At 39.7% G+C, this 20,665-nt stretch overlaps 1 protein-coding gene and 1 long non-coding RNA gene across 2 annotated transcripts in view; one reads left to right on the top strand and one right to left on the bottom strand.

Annotated features, from left to right (window-relative positions):
- Positions 1–1,516: 1,516 nt before the first annotated feature.
- On the bottom strand, positions 1,517–8,215 carry LOC111191731 (uncharacterized). The gene is made up of 3 exons (XR_002649620.2): positions 8,073–8,215; positions 1,978–2,326; positions 1,517–1,722 (listed from the first exon to the last, which is right to left on the bottom strand). It is a non-coding gene; the product is annotated as an uncharacterized LOC111191731 (long non-coding RNA).
- Positions 8,216–8,298: 83 nt separating this feature from the next.
- rhobtb4 (Rho related BTB domain containing 4) overlaps positions 8,299–20,665 on the top strand; it is an 87,994-nt gene continuing 75,627 nt past the window's right edge. The window contains exons 1-2 of the mRNA XM_022667442.2: positions 8,299–8,385; positions 9,334–9,686. The gene's annotated coding sequence lies outside the window, so the exon portion shown is untranslated. The remainder of the gene's footprint in view (positions 8,386–9,333; positions 9,687–20,665) is intronic.

Genomic DNA, 20,665 nt, shown 5'->3' with positions numbered 1-20,665 from the left:
TAGATTTACACAGTGGCTAGATGAATGTTATATGTCCAAATGTGTGAAAATTCATTACTCAGGCAGAACAAAACACATTTTTCTAAATGTCATAATGACATAATGACTTTTAGAATGTAATTGTAAATAGGCTTGTAAAACCACATCTGAGTACTGTATTTTTTACCTCAGCCAAAGTCACATGTAATTAAGGTTTTGCCTAAAAGTGCATCTGGCCTGCATAGAAGTTTGTATGCATTCTTGCTATTTATTTCTATGTCTACATAATCTTGATTATTGAACAAAAAAATGCAGTTATTGGCCTAACGAAAGCTTAATCTTTCATCTTGCAAGGAGCTCCAGCTTTCATGTGGCATAACTTTTTGCAACTAAAGAAATTTCAAATATTTCAAGAAGTTTAATTTTTAATTGCTACTTTAATGTGTATTGGGGTCTTCTCTTCTCATAGCGGGTAAGTGTACGGGTAAGTGTACGGGTGATATGAATAATCTCGAGTGCGTACTATACAAGCATGCCAGGGGCAGTGGCAGCTGTACTCGTCCCTGTTTCCATGGCGACCCCAAAGTGCTGCTGGGACGTGTGACGCTGCTGGGAGCGCGGCGCATGCCAAAGCCCCCCGTCTATCTCTCTCTTGCGCTGTCTTTACGCACACCTCTCTCGCCCTTCTTTTGTTTCTCTGCGCCTCCTTCCTCTATATCTCTCTCACCGCTTGTCTTTGTCTCTTTTCGGGGTTTTTTTTCGGTCTACTTATCCAGCTCTCTTTTTCTCTCTTTTAATTTATGTACTTCATTCTTTCTGTCTTTGCCTTTTTTCATTGTCTTTATCAACAACTTATCGAGCTCTCTCTTTATCTCTCTGTCTTTGTCTTCATGTATCCCATCAGTTTCTTATTTTATTTTCTGCGCCATCTTCTTTCTCTCGTTCTTTCGGTTGTTTGACTTCTCTGTTTCTCCGTCTTTCTCCATTTCTTTGCTTCTGTTTCTTGATCTATTTTTTCAGTCTCTTTCTCTCTCTTTGTACCCATATATCTTTTTTCGGTTTTATCTGTGCCTCCCTCCCTCCCTCTCTCTCTCTCTCTCTCTCTCCTTCTCACTGAGCTTCTATTCATAGCTCTCTGTGGTAGACTGAGCTCAGGATAAACGCTGGCTTTTCACAGACGGAGCGCTCTGCTTGGCCCAGCCCAGCCCAACCCATCCCAACCTAACCCAAATCAAGCCAAACCAAGCCACAGCCACCCCTCCCTCACTGTGGAAAGACAGACGAGGCTGAGATTGAGCGAGGCTGACCGAGGGCAGGTGTGTGTGTCTGCTCTGACTGACATCTGTGTTCTCTGTGGTCCTGTTCTAGCCTAAATCACACCTGATACCCATCCGATCTGTAGCCAGGGGTCAAATGCCTTGACAGAGCATTTCCCTGGAGAGCCATGTATAATGAAGCCATTGGTTTATGAGTTAACCAGGCAGAATGATGCACAGCCTGTGTGTGCTTGGATTGTCTTATTGTCACCAGGTTTATGGTGTAGTCAATTCATTATGCTTGATTGTACTGTATATGTTGTCTGAAACAACTCTGTCATCGCTTGCAAAAAAACAGGATAGGGCCCTTCTTTAGAAATTGCATGAACTCAACACTTGTTGCGACATAGAGTTTCACACCATTAGCTTTGTGGTTTAATTTTATTAGACAAGCAGCTAACATGTCTTGGCTCATCTGGGGTCCAACCTACAGGGTAACCAGAAACAGAAGGACAAAGACAAAGTGTGAGTAAACCACGAAAACAAACTGCACTGTATGCAATGACAAGATGTGTTGGCAATTCTTTGCAATGTGAGTAAAAAACAGTACAAAGCAATATTTACACAGAGACTAATGGGTGATAACAGATGAACAGGAAAATCAATATTGAGAGGATTAAGAGAATATTCTCAAATTTTCTATTTCATTTGATTGGACTAGCCCCCAGCAGGACAGCAATACCTCTTTTTGCAATCTTTTTTGGCAGAAGATGAAGTTGGGTCTGGGCTAGGCAGGGTCAGGGTCAGTGTTGCTTTTGTCGGAGATTGTTCAAGCTCAATTGGCACTTCTGTATCAGGCTATTGTAGGGTGGATCAGCTCAGAGAATGGTGTGGCTCTCTGTCACAGAACGGCAGGCATTGTGGGTTTGGTCGGGCCGGAGCTTGGGACAGAGAGAGTTGCTGAGTGAAATTGATCTGGCTGGGCTTAACCCCCATGCCTTTCATGTGTCTGTGTCACAGGCCAGGCTATTTTTTTGTTCGAATCAGCCTACGCAAGGCCTTTCCGTCTCACTGATCAGCACTTTACCCCCCTGCGAGGAGAGAGAGAGAGGCAGTCAACTGCATTGAAATCGCCGTTATTCTCCATTGTACCCCAGGCACATCAATAGCACTGGGTAGAAGCATGGGCAAAAAAGTGCTAGGCAAGACACTTTAGGATAAAGAGAATGATCATGGGTTTGTGGTACCAGGGAAAACGGGGGAACAAAGGAGACTGAAGCCTGACCATGCACTGAGTGGGCACTAATGGGCAAAGCAACCTGACTGACATATATCTTATTGGGAGCTGACATCTGCAAACCTGAACAAACAAGAATGTATTTAGTTATTTTGACTTTTACAGTTTCTTATGAAAAAAGTGTTTAAATGGTAAAACATAAAATTTGACCAAGACTGTACCTTGGTTGGTCAGATCTTAGGACTTTGCAGTTTGATCCAAACCAAATTAGCAGGTCTGAAAGGTGCCAACTAAAAAAGTGTGCTCTCAGTCCGGATCAGTTTGTTTGCATTCATTCTGAATTACTATATCTTCTGTCACTGTAGATTTATTCTTATCAACATCTAGAAATTACTCTTGCCAAACTGTCCAATGCACATCCAGTATAAAGTTTAGGAACAAGCAGCCAATAAAGCCAATGACATCAGGACATAGCAAAAAGTAACAGGACCAGATGTATACAACGTAACAAAAACATGAAGCTTGGTTCAGACTTTGGTTCACTCAAAAAAAAAGGTAGTCATGTTATAGGGATAGAACGGCAGATGTTTCAAATGGTTCAGTGACATTACTCTTTCCATGTGTAAGAAAAGCATGTCTAGACATGTCCTACTTTAGATATTTCCACTTCATGAAAAATAGCAGGAAATGTGAGGGAGTTTCCCCCTGACAAGTTACTGGACTACCCTCCCATACACCTGAAAAAATAAATAAATGGCTGGTTCAGTAGGTCAGTAACTGAGGATTTGAGTGGTTCATTGGACTATAGTGTTGCTACTATGATCTTAGGATTGCTGCTTAGAGTCCTAAAGAGTGAGTTGGATGACTGGCCTTCCAAATTGGAAATAAATGGGCTAAAAGAAAATAAGAAAATATAAACAGCAATTTGACATTTGTGATGCCACACAATGCGCCAAACAAAGGCCTTGAATGTGAGAATCTTTAGCATTCTTCTGTCTAGTTCCTTGACATTAACCAGTCAGAGGACAGAGTGTTCCTTGCTGCACACTGCTGGACCAACAAAACTGAGAAGAGGTTTGTTAAACTGTGGCGATAATATGGCCCTGGCCGTTTTGACCTTTCATCAAGGGAGTACAGCAAACAAGTACACAAGGATAGTCGTTTAATATGTTTTCCCTCCTCAAGGCCTTCTGGATACATACAATGTAGCAGTAGCTACTTTTATGTAATAATAGTGACATGTTACCTCACATTCTCTTTGAACACCCGTCACCTTTTTCTGATATATATTGTTTTCTGAACAAACAACATTTTCAGAGCTGAGGATCTGGTGCTTTTTGTAGAGCTTGTTGACTAGTGGTGCTGCATTGGTGGCAGTCTGAAAAGAGGAGGTCAATTTCACATGTGTCAGAGGAGGCATGTGCTTTTTCTCACCATTCTAGTTTTGGGAGCATTGCAAATAATCAGGGGGGTCATTATAAATGGGTGGGGTAATTGGCAAAACTAAATTGGGGGAACATTGTGAAAAAAATAGCTGTTTAGTCTAAGCTTGGCATAATTTATTAGTATAAAGTATTTACTGCAGACTTAGATATTACATTTATGGAAACTCTAAAATTAGGTAAAATCTAAACATTTGTAAGGACACATTGTGTTCTTGAAGCATGTATCAGTTAAGATCTTACGTGTCCATTGCATAATGTTTAAAGTTCCACAAATAACATCTCTCCATAATACAAATTGAATTTGTTACCCTGATGTGCAACACACATATTGATTATTGAGCCTAGCCCCATGACCTAAATATCAACTTGTGGAAAATTACTTTCCATAGACATATGAAGTGCTGGTAACTGCATGGTTCAGTAAAAGTTCAGTAGGTAAAAGTGGAACATTGTCAATGAATATTGTAATATTGTCAGTATCAGAGTGTCGTATGTTACAAGAGAATATTATGTGGGCAGTTTCTCTGAAGTAGAAAAAGAACAAATAGAACACTGCTGAGTATGGTGAACAAGTTTCTACATTTGAGCTTCAGTAATTTGTATATGAACATGATTTACTTCATTCGCATTGTCTTTTGCTAGAGTTCAGAAAGAATTTTCAGGTAAGGTTTCCCGAGAGTGAAGCCTTCAAATTATACGTATCTCCTTGTTCTTCCTAAGGATTACTACAATAAGGGAAATAAAAGATTAAGACACATGTGCATTACTCCAGGAGCTTTTATGAAATCCAATCCTAAATCCATTGGCATTAGATTGGAATTGGTCCCCCATGCAGACAAAACAGCTTCCAGTCTTTTACAAAAACTTTCTACAAGATTTTGAAGCCTGTCAGTGTGGCGTCTGCCATTCATCTAGAGAAGGATTTGTGATGTCAGATGCTAATATTGGACAATCTCTATTATAGTTAAATCCAAAGGTGTTCAGTGGGCTTACGGACAGAGCTCTGTGCAGGCCACACCAAACTTCACAGTCATGAAGGGCACAATCATGCTGTAAAAGAAAAATTACCTTCATCAAACTTTTTTTTACAAAACATACAGCTGTCCAAATAATCTTGGTGTGCTGAAGCATTGAAGTTTCCCTTTACTGGAACTATGGGGCCCTTTAGGACAACTCTATAGCATTATCCCTCCTCCACCAAACTATACTGTTGGCACAATGTTTTCAGGCAGGTAATGTTTTTTCTGGCATTAACCAAACCCAGACACATTCATTAGTCTAATGAGTTAGATTTATACAACTATGGCAATGGGCAAAAAAATTAATTCCATAATTAAGAGGTGTGTCCCATTACTATTGTCCATATACTGTATTGAACAGTGAAACTCTTCTGACAGATCTAGCATGTCTGTCTATGGGTGGACACAGTTACTGCATCAATGCCTATGACTAACACAACTACACCACCTCTTGAGTCATTGGGAACCTGTGTGTGGGTGTATCTCCTGAGGTATGGATGTCAGAAATGTGCAGTATGTCAACTTGCTCAGCTTTGCAAGCAAAGAACTGAGGACGACATGGTTTATTTGAGGGTTAGTTCCTCAGCTTAGGGGTGCTGGCAACTCCTCTGGATCAGGGGAAGCTGGTGTCTTGGGTTACAAATGCACCCAGTAATTTTAGAATGGACTATTGCCAAGCTGTGTAACTGGATGAAAGTGATATCCTCCACCTCCCAAAATTCATAGACAGTGCTCTAGTTTTCTCTAGACAGCAACTTGTAGAAGTGGGTTTTGACACTCAGATTGCTTTGTTTAAGTTGTTATTGTTTTAAATGACATCAAAATCTCAGCCACGTTAAAGATGTTGCCTAATAAATTATGTAGAAAGATTTGAATCAGCTTCTGTTGGGTAGGTTTTAGGAAACCCGTTTGGTTGCCTGTCATGTTGGCAACCTGCCAAATGTATACTACAGTAGTGTACACCAGGTTTTAGGCCTCTGATAAACGCACCACATTTGGTTTTAGGCCGTAACATATTCACATGATTGTTTAAACACTGTGGTCCCCAACCATTGTCCTGAAAGTCCACTGATTTCCCCTTTTTCGTTTTTCCCTCTATGACATTTATTTTAAGGACTTGTTAACAAGTTGAAACTTGTGAGATTTTTACTGAAGCTTAATAACACTGTATAAATGACTTTTACATTTCTATGTTAACTAAACTTGTTTTAACATAATGAACTGTGGTATCTACAAGTTCAGGCAACACTGGTAAAATTACAGTTGGAGAAGTGTGAAGTGAAGTTGTAGTGCACTGCTGTTCAGCAACACCTACACAAATATGTACTTTATACGGACATATAAGCTTTGCATAGCATTTGTCAAGCTGATGTCTAGAAACATATAGTGAAGAATGCATACATTTTTTTTATCAGACATCCTTGAGAAGCTTCAGTGCTTCATACACTAATGCATGTCTTTTACCCCATTTAAACCTGGACACTTCATGTATCTTGAGTATCATGATTCTGTCTGGCTGAATCAAATGAATGAATGCAAGTGTAAACCCAACCAATACATATTTAAAACAGATCACTAAAACCACTTTAGGACATACATTAAAACACATTTAAGACACATATTAAAGTATCCAACAACTAAAACTAAAACTCTTCCCACAAAAACACCTGTAATAACTGCTGCACAATGGGCAAATTTGCATATGCCATCATATACACTAATTGGATTTCAGTCTAACTAACCACGGGATGCATTTATCTACCAAGTGTAAATGGAAAACAATCTTATAAGGATACAGTCCAGACACTAGTGACATGAACTGAACAGGGTCTCTCTGTAGCTTGAGGTAGCTCAAGGTATAATCAAGCGAGGTTAGCTGATTTTAAATATGATTACAAGCATGGGATTTTGTACCAAGACAAACACATTCATGTCACTATATACCTTCACACTACTTCCCTTTACGATCATATTTTATACAAAGCGTGCAAAGCAATATGAAATGACACAATATTAGTCAATCGATGGTTACCTTTCATCTCTGCAGCTTTGTAGCAACAGTGCGCTTCTAGGCTTGTCCATCTACAATCTATCTTCTGTCCTCAACGGTGACAGACTTGGGTTGTTTAAATGGCAGTGGCAAAAAATAAATAAATATTTAAGTGGTGGGGCACCTATTTGGGCACGTGTTGTGTATGTTTTCTCACCTATAGGAGAACCCTATAAAGCACTGCATCCCATTTTCTCTACTAAAATGAAAACCCTTTGCCACAAGTAGGTGAGGCATAAAAGCCACTTCACAATGGCACACTTTTTAAATGGAAGGGCAGAAATCCACGGATAGATGGCCAATCAGTATAACACTGTACCAAAATATTTAGCTATCTTTATATATCATTGCAAGAAGAGGCACCCTAGCAAGCACATGATCATATTTTTCCTAAGAAATGTGCAGCTAATGTAGCACCATTATGTTTAAGGCATTTGCCAGGCTCTCATTTATCATTTATAGAGTTGTTAATCTAGCTAAAAAGCATTTTCTTTCAATCTTCAGTTTACCTCAGGTTATTATTATTATTATTATTATTAATAAAATATTATAATAAATTTTTTACAAGTTTATTTTAAATGTTTGAAATGTTAACATTAATTTTGTCGCAGAAGAATATTTTTTAAGTTAATGAAATATTTATCGCCAGGAGTTTTATTATTGCAAACAAAATACCCTGAAATATTGTGATATTATTTTAGGGCCATATCGCCCACCCCTACTTTTTTGCAAAGCTAAAGTTATGTTGTGGAACTAACTGGACAAAAAAGGACTGTGGCCTAGTTTCTGTTGTCTTCACCAGGCTCATTATTACTCACAAGTTACAGTAGATAAATGCTCAAAATAGGTTAATTTAGGCAATAAAAACTCCACAAGAACATAAACGCTTCAGGTTACTTCAGGTTAGCTCTTAAAATAGTACGGTAAAATATGTTTTATCTTATTTTTGACTATTAAATTAAAACAAGTGTATTTTATCATGTTTAGCTACAGCATTTGTCAGACTCTCATTTTACCTCCATCCCACAGCCAATCATGTAACTGTATATAAGCTTTCCTTAGACATTGTTTCAGTCTTCAGGTTACCTCAGGTTAGCCGTGTTAGCTAGCATGATGGAGGCGGCGGACGAGCCACTCGTCAGGCCGGCGGCGCGCGTGCCACCCAACCCTCCCTCCGTTCCCGCGCGCTTCACTCTACTCTACTTTATGAATGGATGGGTGTGGCGAGCGCGAGCGGGAGCGCGAGCAGGAGCGTGGGTGACGTAACGGCGCTCGTTGATATCCACCAACGGATTTTTTTTGTGGGGGTCCGACAGACCCGAGGAGGACGGAGCCCAAAACCAGTCCCCCCGGTACTACACACACCAGAGCCAGCACGACCAGAGCTACCGACAACACGGTCAGTGTGTGTGTGTGTGTGTGTGTGAGACATGGGGGGAGACAGATTCACAGAGAGTGAGAGAGAGAAAGAGAGTCATAGAAAGAGACAGACAGAAAAAGAGAGAGAGAGACAGAAAGAGAGAGACACACAGAAAGAGACTGAAAAAGATACGCAGAAAGAAAGATACAGAGAGAGAAAGACAGAGAAAGAAAAAGTGAGACACAGAGAGAGAAAGAGAGAGAGATACAGATACAGATAGAGAAAAAAATAAGTAGACAGAAATAGACAGAGAGAAAAAAGAGACTGAGAGAGAGAGAGAAATGAAATGAGAGTGTGTGACAGGCAAAATAGGGGCGGGACGAGCTCGCAATCTTTTTTTTGGAGAGTAAGAGACAGATACACAGTGAAAGAGAGAGCTAGAGAGAGAGAGAGAGAGAGAGAGAGAGAGAGAGGGAGGGAGAGGGGAGGGGGAAAACAAAGGAATATCAACAGACGCGTTTGAGTTTTAGAAAACTGAGCGGAGGGCTTTTTTAGTCTCTCAGGAACATTTCCCTCTCAGTCTCGCGCTGCATTCTCTTCTTTCGCCAGTTTGAACAAAAGAAACATTAAGTAAACATTTTAGCAGAGGCTTGACTTTTCCAGGCTTAGTCACACTTTGAGCAGTGAGCAGCTGTAGCTCCGGCTGCACTGTAAACACAGCTACTACCGCTACTACTGGGCTGGGCTTATACTAAGTTCATGTGCTGCTGCTGCTGCTTGGATGTTGAGTGTTTAGGTGTTACCCAGCCAGCTCCACAGATCTGCTCCCCAGTCAGTCTTTTGTTCTCTGTGAAGCACAGCAGCCACAAAAACAGGCGACTCGCATCAGGACCAGTGAACACAAAGACTCTTCTCACAATAAAGCAGCTCCCTCCTTTTTTTCTCTTTTTCTTTTTTCTTCCCTCCCCTTCGCAATACTCTACACAGTTATTGCATTCCTCAGGGCGTCTTCTCTTTCGCGTGTTGGCCACGGTCTGCAACGCTCTATCCAGCCTCCAGATCTCAGGAGGAGCGTCTTGTGGATCTTCAGAGAGTCGCTGGTGGAGGTGCTGCTGGTGAAATTAGGCTACAGAAGCGTCGTCCAAACTTCAGCGCCAACTCCAGCCTCCTCTGGGGAGGGGACCGGAGTTATCTCAGGCTTTACCATCTTTATGGACGACTAAAGTGCAAGAGCTGAAGTGTTGGGAAAGAGAACTTGGAGAAGAAGCTGAGGAGGTGTCTGGGGACGAAGCTGTAGTAGGACTGATTCCTCCTGAGAGATAGAGAGAGAATCACTGAAGGTAAGTAAGTTTTCTTGCTTACTTTCTCTCATTAACTAGAAAAGTAACTACATATTTTTCAAGTAGGTTTACTTTAGGTTTTCCTGTTATTCTGCAGACAACATATTTTACAGCGCACAGTCTGCCTTATATCCAATTTAATCACTATGTAAATCTAAAAATAAATTATTGTTGGACATAACATTAATTATACAGTTACTTTAAAGAAAAAATACTTATTGTACCTTTACACGTATGTTTGCAGTTTTTAAGCATGCACTAAATATTTTGCACTTTAGTATTTTGGCCTGTGTCTGTTTTGGCACAGCAGCCACAGCTGAAGTGCAAATCCACAAGTGCACATGTTCCATAACTAAAAGACAACAAAAGAAAACTATATAGAAACTTTATGACAAAACTTTGCCAAATAGCATTGTACCTAATATATTGTTACACTGTAATAATACTGTGATGATAGCAGTATTCTGCATTGAAGGCAGTGAATTATTTAAGATTCTATTGTTTAAAGGTACAATATGTAGTATTTTTCAGCAGGTAGGTTTACTTTAAGTTACCTTTTTCTGACTTTCTGCAGACCTATATTTTACAACTTACAGTCTTAGCCTTTGGCCAACATTCATTATACAGTTATTTTAGAGGAAAAGCTACCTATTGTACCTTTAAGGGCATGTTTGTAGTTTTTAACTACATGTTATTCTATTTATGTTGTTTCATTGGTATAGTTCAATACAAAACTCTTGAAAATTGCAAAGATGTCAACAAAATAGCAAAGGTTTGCAAATATTATTTTATATTTTTTTAGCTTAATAGAATATTTTTCAGTGCTTTTCCATATCACCAAGAATTTAAGTATTGTTTAAGCATTGAGTATTAAATATATTTTTTACAGCCATATGAATTGCAAAATAAAGGGGCTGCAGTATGTCGGGAAAAGGTAACCTGAAGTAAACATACCTGTTGAAAAAATACATATTGTACCTTTCGGCATGTAAAGCTCCACAAGAACATAATCTCTCTAATCTAAACTAATCCAGCTGTCTGATTCAGCAGTGGTGGGTGTGTCACAGCCTCAGCCGAACTGCTCTCCTCTCAGTGTGTGGACTGAGAGCTTGTCACTTTTGTTGTGTTGTGCTGAAGTTCATCCCACTCTAGCTTTTGGCTTCTAGCTAGCATATAGCGTTAGCTAACATTAACAACATAAACTTTCAAAGAAAAGTAACTTAAGGATTGTTGTAGAGTTGAAAATGGTGTAGAAAATTGCCTAGAATAATTATAGAATGAAAAACAAAGTATGTTTTGTGTTTTGTATATGACAAGCCAGTGGACTTTGTCACACCCTCCAAAAAGTAGCCTGTAGGCTATTATTCACTTTTTGGACTTAAATTAACACAGCTGTGTCAACAGTGCTGTCCAGGCCAGAGTCCACTTCACTTTGCCTCACTGTGCTGTTTTTTGAGGGAATGACAGGCAGGTCAATGAATTGTATTATATAATACTTTTGCATTGTAGCATGCTAGCCAGTATTGTGACTAGCATGTTAGCTAACAAGCGCATGGCTAGCGTGTTGTTAGTGGGGCTTGCATAAGATAAAAAGGGATGTTGCTAAAGAGCAGGACACTCTACAGCAGACATTTTGCTTCAAATATTGAACTTTTGCTGTGTTCAAATACACAAAAAGAAAAATTGTATTTATCTAATGTCGATCTATTAAAACACATTTTCATATAATGCATTCCTAGAATTTAGTAACTTTGTTGCACACTTTGTTTATTTTGTTACTTTGCTTTAAAACAAATTTAATTTTTTTTTCCATATTTCTAAGCTTGGTAATGCTGCTCAAACATCCTCAGAAATGCTGTTTATGCTTCAAATATTGTATTTTTGCAATGTATACACTGAAAATAATTATATGAAAACATTATAATTTTCAGGCAGTCTCAAAAGGCACCTCTCAAAAGTTGTCAAACTGAAACCATTTTGAATTTCTGGTTATGATTCAAATATCATATTGGAGTTTTGCAGTGTACAATGAAAATGAAAAAATAATATTTAACATACTAAAGCATATTTTCAGGCACTGTATCTCAAAACGCATTATATTGAGCATTGAATTGAATAGTTTTAAATCATCATACGTTTTGCAAAGCACTTTTCTAACTTTTTTAAGTACTTATTTAGTGTTTTCTGGGTTGGTCGTGCTGCTTAGATGTCCTCAGCAACGCTGATTATGCTGCCGATATTGTTCTTTGACAGTGTTCTAACACACAAAACATTTTCCACCACTGTATCTCAAAATCGAAACAATTTCGAATCAAATTTGTAACTTTGTAAAAAGCACTTTTCCAAACAATTAATTTTTTTAAGCTTAGTTATGCTGCACAAACCCTTTTCAGCAATGCTGATCATAACCCGAAACATGTAAACTGATGATGTGGGGATGCTACTGATATTGATAGTTTGAAAGTGCATGGATGTAAATTAGTGACGCTGTGATCTGAGATGTAACTCGTGCCAGTTGAATGATATATTCAGCATTTTGAGCAGAAGCATTGCTGTCTCTTGATAGATCCCGCTGCATGTCCCACCGCCTCCAGTGTCTCCTTTTTCTCTGTGAGATTTGTTGTTGGTGACTTGAGCTTTCCAGAGAGCTTGCACTCCAAACATTCCAGGCTGCTCGAGCACAGTGGAGCCGGCCAGCTCTGCGCAGCTGGGAACCTTATAAGACTCTGGGGCTCTTGAGCAATATCACTCTACCCTTAAACTCCATAGCCTGATGCCCTGGGGAAAGTGTGTGTGCGCTTTGCCTAACAGGGGCAGCATGCCATCCAGGTCATCCCAGTCCGAGCTGCGTTACACACAAACACGCAAGTACATATAGATGCTCCAATACATAGAAATGTGCTGAAATGCCCTCATACACAAATAGATAAGGGAGGATGCATACTGTACACACAGGCTCCAAATGCACAAACAGTTGCTGCCCCAATGTCCTGGCAACTGTCCTGCATACTCGCCCGCCCGCACACACACTCGCACACACATACACTCGCGGACCATCTCTCACATACACACACAGAGGAAAACAAACATGTGTCATTCCTTCCCAAAGCACATGATGTTTGTCCTCACCGGAGCTGTGGCACTTTGGAGAGACAGCTATTGTAGGGTGTTCTATCTGTTCCCTTCTTTCTTGGCTGCTCCCACAGTTGTTTTTGAAAAGGGAGAGCCCGTGTGCAAAGGGAAACCGAGGCCAGGCCAGCATGGGTGATGGAGCGGGGAAAGAAGGATGAAGAGAGAGAAAAAGCAAAAAAGAGAAGAGAAAAGAGGAGTGTAGATCCTGGAGAGAAGGTGCAGAGGGGTCAGGGTGGGAGTGTTCTTGCTGAACACTCGCAGCTGCATGCAAAAGAAAAGAACTGAGAGATTGATCAAGTGAACAAGGAAAAGACATGGATACGGAGGAATGAGGGGTAATTTTTATTAGTGTGGATATTAAGGAGAATTGTGTCTTTATTGTTACTACTCCAGGCTTGTGACAATGCTTGTGAGGACTGCGAAAAATCTGTTTTCACACCCCAAACACTAAAGAGTTGTAAAATCACTTAGCTAAAGTGTGTCCTTTTTGAGGGGTGGCTTGAAGTGCAACTGTAGGGCAAAAAACAAGGTTATGTCATCCAAAGTGACATGACCTTGTTTCTTGCGGTGTGCCTTTTTGTACAGTTTTTGCATTGATCCGTCACACCTGATCTGGTTTATCAGGTTTGTTGCTTTGGAACATTAAAGGTAGGTGTGTTTACAGTTGCAGATCATTAGGAAGGACAGAGTGTCTTCATTTTGCAAGGTTGATCCACCTAGTCCCAGTAGTGACACACTATAACAAATTAAACATAATTAGACATAATTAAACAACGCTTGTATAACCAGCTTCAGTGGGTTTATCTATGTAAGTGTAGAGCAGGGCTGCCATAAAGCACTCTTGAAGACTTGTCATGGTAAAATTCCAATTGCATGTAAGTCTTTTCCTGATGTTCTTTCTACTTTGAAGGTTTTGCCAGTCTTCAGGCATAGAGTAACCTACACATACTGTTGTCAAAGCAGCCTACCTGTTGGTTCCTAAACTGTTTCTTGGAGATTCCTTTTTCTGTTGACATATGTCAGAAAGTCACTGTCTTTGTTATTGTGGGCAGTGCCATGTATAAACCACTGCACACAGGGCTTTAGTAAGAACATGATGAGCTTTAGGGAATCTTCAGAAGCAGGTTTGGCCACCCCTCTTACCTTTCTTCCTGTGTGAAACTTTAACCCATTCCTACATACGAAAAAATCTAAAATGTGCTAATGCATTTTAATAATAAATATCAAAATATTTGATAGACAGTAACAAACTACTTTTTCTCTCCACTTTAGACTACCCATACAATGCTACCAACACTGAGAAGGCAAAGGGTAACAAATGGTTTCTTTAAAGCTCACCTTCCGCGAAAATCCGATTTTTCTTGTTTTTTTGTGGAATACAGTAGGTCTCTCCGAGTTGAATGTGTACACCTGCACATTAAACTGTTTTGCAGCCCCCATTGTCTGCAGGAGCTAAGCAAAGAAATCCCCCCTCCCCCCCTCCGAAAAACGGGTGAATTTTGAATTTTTAATTTCTGCCTACGTAGGCAGAAACTCACAGACCAGCCCATCTTGGCTCGAGAAACTCCCAGAGGCGGAGCTGAAGCGACGCAACATCGCCGCTCATCAGTTAGGAGGTGGGAGGCAGTGAGCGGCAGAGCGGTGGAGGGGCGTCGCAGTGCTCCTAGCCAATCAGAGGAGAGATATTTGCATGCTGTTTGCATGTATGAATATTCATGAGCAAAGCTGGAATCCGGTCATTTTGGACACACCCCTAAAACAGTCCATTAAAAAAGAGCTATACAGATACACCTGAGCACTTTTTTTTTTACAAAAACGGCTCACATGTCATTCATTCATACTAGAGACCACAACTAGACATTTTAAAATGAAAGAAAAAACGACGGAAGGTGAGCTTTAAGTAAAATAAGTGACAGAGTGTTATTGCACATGCTCGACATGCTTGGAGGAGAGCACTAAGGCTCCATATACACTTATCCAGATATTTGTAAAAAATAATGTTAATCATGCATGCGTTTGTCTTGCTTTGTAATTTAAATCACCCACAAGTCTGAGAGAAGCACAGCATATGCAATTTACACCATAACACATATGGAGTGCATGCGTGTTCTTCCTGTCTCTCACAGTGGGGGGAAATGTGCATGTGCCAAGTTGTTGAGAGACATGAGGATATGAAGGTGTGATGTTGGGATGGAGGAGAAGCCTGGCTGGTGATAAGCTGTGCTGCATCACATACACACACTGTCCTTTCTTTCTACTGTCTGCGCCTGTACTCCCTCACTTCTCTCCTCCAGCAAGCCAGGGAATGTGTGTGTGTGTAAGTGTGTGTGTGCAGTTTTCTGAATGCCTGTTCCGGCGTCCTTGGTGACAGTGCAGATAGGGGGTCCATTGCTCAACTCCTGTTGACTCACTTTTAGGGGTAATGACCTCAAGGCTGGTGGAGCTTGTAGAGATTTGAATTTGTTCTCTTTTTAAGTATTTTTCCTCATTAAGATCTGCAGTATTGTTCCTGATCAACTAATGGACACTAAATGTGTCGAGTTACACAATCACAGATTGACCCAAGGAAACTTAAGAGCTTTAATGGCCTTGATTTTACTGGTTCACGTTGTTAATGATACACATTATTCACATTATTATCCATCCAGTTCATACGGTTCATTGGTACTGACGTAGGTTGACTTTTCTGCTGGAAAAATTTGGTTGGGGTATTGGGGTAAGGGTCAGCATTTTAAAATTCTAATTCACCCAAGATTTCTGTCCTGACTACAACCCCATGTCAGAAAAAATTGGAACAATGTGGACAATGTAAATAAAATTGTAGCATTTCTTACATTTCAGGTCTGATTTGTCTCATTTTGCTAACAAACACATCTTAAGCTGCACAACAGTACAGGATCATCATTGTCCACACATTTCTGTTGGGGACTGTCTTCTTGAATGCAACATTAGTGGCTCTAAGATCTCAGTGTACTTTTCTTCATTAATTCTGCCATCACAGACATGTACTGACACTCTACTGACCCCACAGATCCTGATTTTTGGACTTTTTTTTAACTGTTGATAACAGTCTGGATGGTCCATTTTGTATTGTGTCTGGAGATCTTTATGTCCATTTCTTCCCCCAAAAAAATATTTCTTTGAAATATTGATATGTCTGACCACAATTCACATTTCCATACCACATGACTCAGAGCCTAGATAGGTTGACACCGCTTCTGGGCATGGTTAACAACAGGTTTTGCCACCTTGTGGAAAACCACAATTGTAACTGTTCCAATATTTTGCAGGTATGTGGTATGGGTGTGTAGTAATAAATAAAATTTGACATGACAAGACATAAAATAACATGGGTTCTTACTGTTTGCAGTGAAATTAAAGTAAAAGTAAATGTAACAAACACTGCATTTTTTTTTACCTGTTTCAACTTTTTTTCTGATTTGGGGTTGTAAGTACACAAAGGAACAAACTGTCCATTATAACTGACAATATGTTGCAAAAGACTGGTGGAAACAAAGATGCAAAAGTCCTAAAAGGCTTTCCACATTGTCACATGGGAGTAAATAGTTTGGAGCAGGAATGAAAGAAAGTTTTAGAAATACCCCTCAAGACAGAGATTGTCCTTGTAAGCACGGAAATGAAAAGCTGTATTATTTGAAACCTAAAGCTAGGTTTAATGCTTTAACCTGAATGACAGGGCAACTTAGGAATAGCAGTCTGAATATCATCATTCAGAACTTCTCAGAATGTCCCAGAGCTCGCTTTGCCAGGAAATGAAGAGGGTACTGTAGGTCTGTATGTCCTATATCCTGTGTTTTGGTCTCTACTGTAAGGGTTCAGGGTTTGTCCTGTTTTGTGAAAACATGAAGTCATATGGTTTTGATATATCTCATGGCTTTTAATCAGCAGTTTTGTGTTTCTGAGAATGCCAGTGATTCTTGGAAATCAAAACCTGATATTAATTGAATTCTTTGGAGCGGGGCTAAAGGGAACTTGAAGGCAAAATATTATGCATGAAGAAATTTACAAAGAACAATTGTTGCAAATTAATATTAGCAAGTAAATGACCTAATTTCAAAGGAATATATCCTTTGTTTTAACCTTATTTTAAGTACTTGTAACTCAAAGTAAAGTTATTCTGATTTGGGTTTATATATTTTAGGCACTAGGATTTGAATTTTGCTTGATTGTAAGTCTTCACTCATTTTAAGACTTTACGATTGGTTATTTTAAGAAATCTTATTAAAAAAATTTGCCTACTCTATTGGCAGATTATTTTGCATAATATAAGCAAATATATATTTATTTACATATATATTGTTTAGTTTTTGCCATTACATTTTTGGCAGTATCTAATGTTCAAAGTTCCCCTCTAAATAGGTACATGACTTCAACTGGAGGCTGAAGGCAGAGCGAGGTAGAGTTTTTGATATCCAACAATGTTATCACATATTATTTTTTTATTTATTTTCATTGTACACCAAAATATGAACCCATTGCATTGCACTGCATTTTGGTGTTTTCCCATTCCCAACACACCTGATCCAACTAATCAACTGTGTAAAAGACTATTATTGATTTAAAATGGGTGTATTAAACCAGGCAAAGCACTAAAATGTGCAGGACAGTGGTCCTCTAGTACCACTACGGTTGAGAATCACTGTTCTAGAGGATGAATCTGGAGCTTCTGATCTTGCTTCTTTTCACCGTTTCTCTGACTTCTCTTTCTTCAAGAGCTCCAGATTTCATCAAGGTATTTGAGTGACTCTCGAGGCCTTTCACCCACTGAGATAAAGCTTCTCATTCTGTGGTGAAGCGTTTGCAGGAGTTCACTCTCCTCTCCTGCTGATAGTTGATACTGACCCAGAAACACAGCATGGAAGGCCAGCTTGCATGACACTTTCAGGGAATAGACAGAGGCTGAGATCAAGTATCCAGCTTTGGACTTACAGTGCTTACGTAAGGTCAGTGGGAGAGAGAGGAACCAGATCCAAAATCAACACACAGACTGAAGACAACATCTCCACTCAAACACTGCAAAATCGCTGCTTAGCAAAGGGGCGATGTCTGTGATAGGGTAGAATGGACTCTGAAGTTACTTGTTTAATTGATACGGCACGTTTTTATAGACTTGCCTGAAGTTCCGGAGTTGAGAAAGCGCAGACATTTCAGGCTCATGATTAATCAGTTTTCATAAGGCCTTTTCAGCCAAGTGTGGGACTCATTAAATCAGAATTAAGAAGCCACATTTACAGGGCCTCCATGCGCATGTGTGCAGTTCTGCGTGTGAAAGAGTAAATGTGAGAGTGAGGAACAAAAAAGGGTAGAGAAACAGCTAAAAAAGATAGGTACAAATAAGGAAAAGAATGAATCACATTCCTTTTTTTTTGCTGTATTAACAGTACCAGGCCAGTTATTTCTCTCAAGCTTTTAAAGGCAGTGCATCACAGTTTTTACTAACACCCAGAAGCAGAGGTTTTGACTAATTACAGTGAAAACTTAACTTATGCCATGGCAGCACAGCAAGTTTGAGATCTCAAATAGATATGTATATAATATAGAAATATTTTTAAACACAGATGTTTTTGTCTGTGTTTTAGCCTTTCATCTGTTGGTAACAGAAAATAGAACATTGTGAAAGATATCTGAGGTAGAGATTTTTTAGTATTTTTTAGTTTTCTTTACGCAAGTTGCCAAACATCTCAGTATTGAGTCGCAGAGTTTCCTAGAGGTGTCCTGTGATAACTCATCCCATGCAGCTTGAATATTCTTAAACAGTTTAGTAGGGGTGGGGTGTTGACCACCTGGATGTTTGGCAACAAAATGTTCAATTTGTCTTAATGCTGACCATGGTGCCTCCACACACAGATACGCTTGTTGTCTCCACTAAGACAAAAGTAGGACTTGTCACTGAAGTTGACCTGCTGCCATTCTGAGTCACTCCATGACAATCACTGCAGTCTTTGGTGATGTTGATGTGGTGTTAAGGGCAGTTGTCTTTATGGTTGGTGCATCAGTCAGCCGTCTGCCAAAGGTGCTGGCACTAATAGAAAGAGTCTTGGAGGTAATAACTGCTCACTGTTTGATCACTTTGTGCATGCCAGACAATCTGTCGGATCTCCCTCTCTGAACATAATAAAGATGTATCATGCTCTACTTAGATTAGAATTCATATTTGTGTGTAATTTGAGATTAAACATCTATGTTTTAATCCTTGTTTTTTGATGTCTCACTTTATTGTAATACTATTGCCCAGAATACATGTTTATCTTTTTGTGTATGGAAATACTTAAAAACAGATGGACAGAAATGACTAGATAAATGCAGACGCTGACTAAATCTAGCCCTGGCATGCGTAAGTCTGCTCTTTGCAATTCAGCCCACCTGTAGAATCACCGCTGACCCACAGCCAGAGTCTAAATTTCACCATAATGTAATTAGAATGGAGCTGCTTTTCTGGAACTGGAAATTACAGAGCCCACCAGATTGCAAAATATAAAGCACTGATGCAACCGTGCTGACACACCACGTGAGTCAGTGGGGGAACCCTGAACCGCAGCTGGCTACGTGCTACCTCAGACGTTGCCTGGCAGGCTGCTTCAAGCTGGGAGTTGCTCTTGTGGTTTTTATATAATACTTCCAACAGGCTCCTGCCACACTCCCTCCACGTTACTGTCCTGTAACGTTCCCATGGCTGTGATTGAGTGCTTTTGTGTGCTTTTCGTTTTCCATACAGGTAGTTGTGTTTGCAAGTGTGATGTGAAGTGCTATAGTGCTTAATGATTAATTATCTTAATCCTGACTCCTTTAAAGGTGGAGTTGTGAATACTGACCAACATTATGAGTAGGGGGTTTACTTCGGTCAGATGATTCTAGTATAACTAATTAAACGTGCTGTAATAATCACAATAATAGTAACAATTAAAATAATAATAGCTATTTTTCAGTGAGAAATTTTTTTAGTGTGATGCGGTTTTAAAAGCCCATTTACTGTTTTACTGAGGTCAGTTTATAATTCTGTTATTTTGACTCATCACACAACAATCAGCGTTCCTTTATGTGGTCGGCTCATAAAAAAATTACGTATTAAGTATCATGCCACTCTGGCAACTCAATTCCCTGTAGACTGTCAAATGGCAAAAGTCACGGGACAAGAACAAGTGTTTCCTTGATCCTATGAAAGCAAATGCCAGATCTTTTCTGTTTACATGGACCATTCTGCACTCTGCACTGTGGGTGGTACTGCCTTCTATGCAAATTCCTAGTACACATTTGGCAATGTGATTTAAGGAATGTTAAATGCCCTCAAAACTTGTCATTTGGTGTAGTAAAACATGATAAGAAGTACTAACCTTTGTTGAATAGCCCACCCCTGCTCTCCCGCAGCTTTCCGAGATATAGCAATTTTGTGCTTTTTGCATCCACTTGCCCCTGCAGATAATTCTCTTTTTACACCGTTATCCAGGCTCAAAGTAGCCCCACACCTCATTGGTAAAATCTGGAGAGCCCTGACATTTAAAACAAGGCATTAAGAACTTTAAAAGTGCACAAGAAGATATTAAAAACACTGTTTACAACCCGAGGCGTAACCTAATCTCCGGGCACCGCATTCTTAATGTAAAGTCATGATCAGTAAAGTGATGGCAGCGTCCGGAGATAAGGTTACACTACTGGCATACTGGTTAGTACCCAAGGTAAGCTTTTAGCCTAGCACCTGTTGAATACATCTTCACTGTGTATTACCTCCATAAGCAGAACTCTCATTATTCAGCTATGCTCAAACTATATACAGTTGTGTATTCTATGGGCCCTTTAATGTTTCGAATTATCCATTAAAAAAAGCTCAA

The sequence above is a fragment of the Astyanax mexicanus genome, chromosome 22, assembly GCF_023375975.1.
Source record: "Astyanax mexicanus isolate ESR-SI-001 chromosome 22, AstMex3_surface, whole genome shotgun sequence".
In the NCBI taxonomy this organism is placed as follows: Eukaryota; Metazoa; Chordata; class Actinopteri; order Characiformes; family Acestrorhamphidae; genus Astyanax; species Astyanax mexicanus.
The sequence above is the reverse complement of the archived record's forward strand: the minus strand, read 5'-3'. Positions and strand labels throughout refer to the sequence as shown.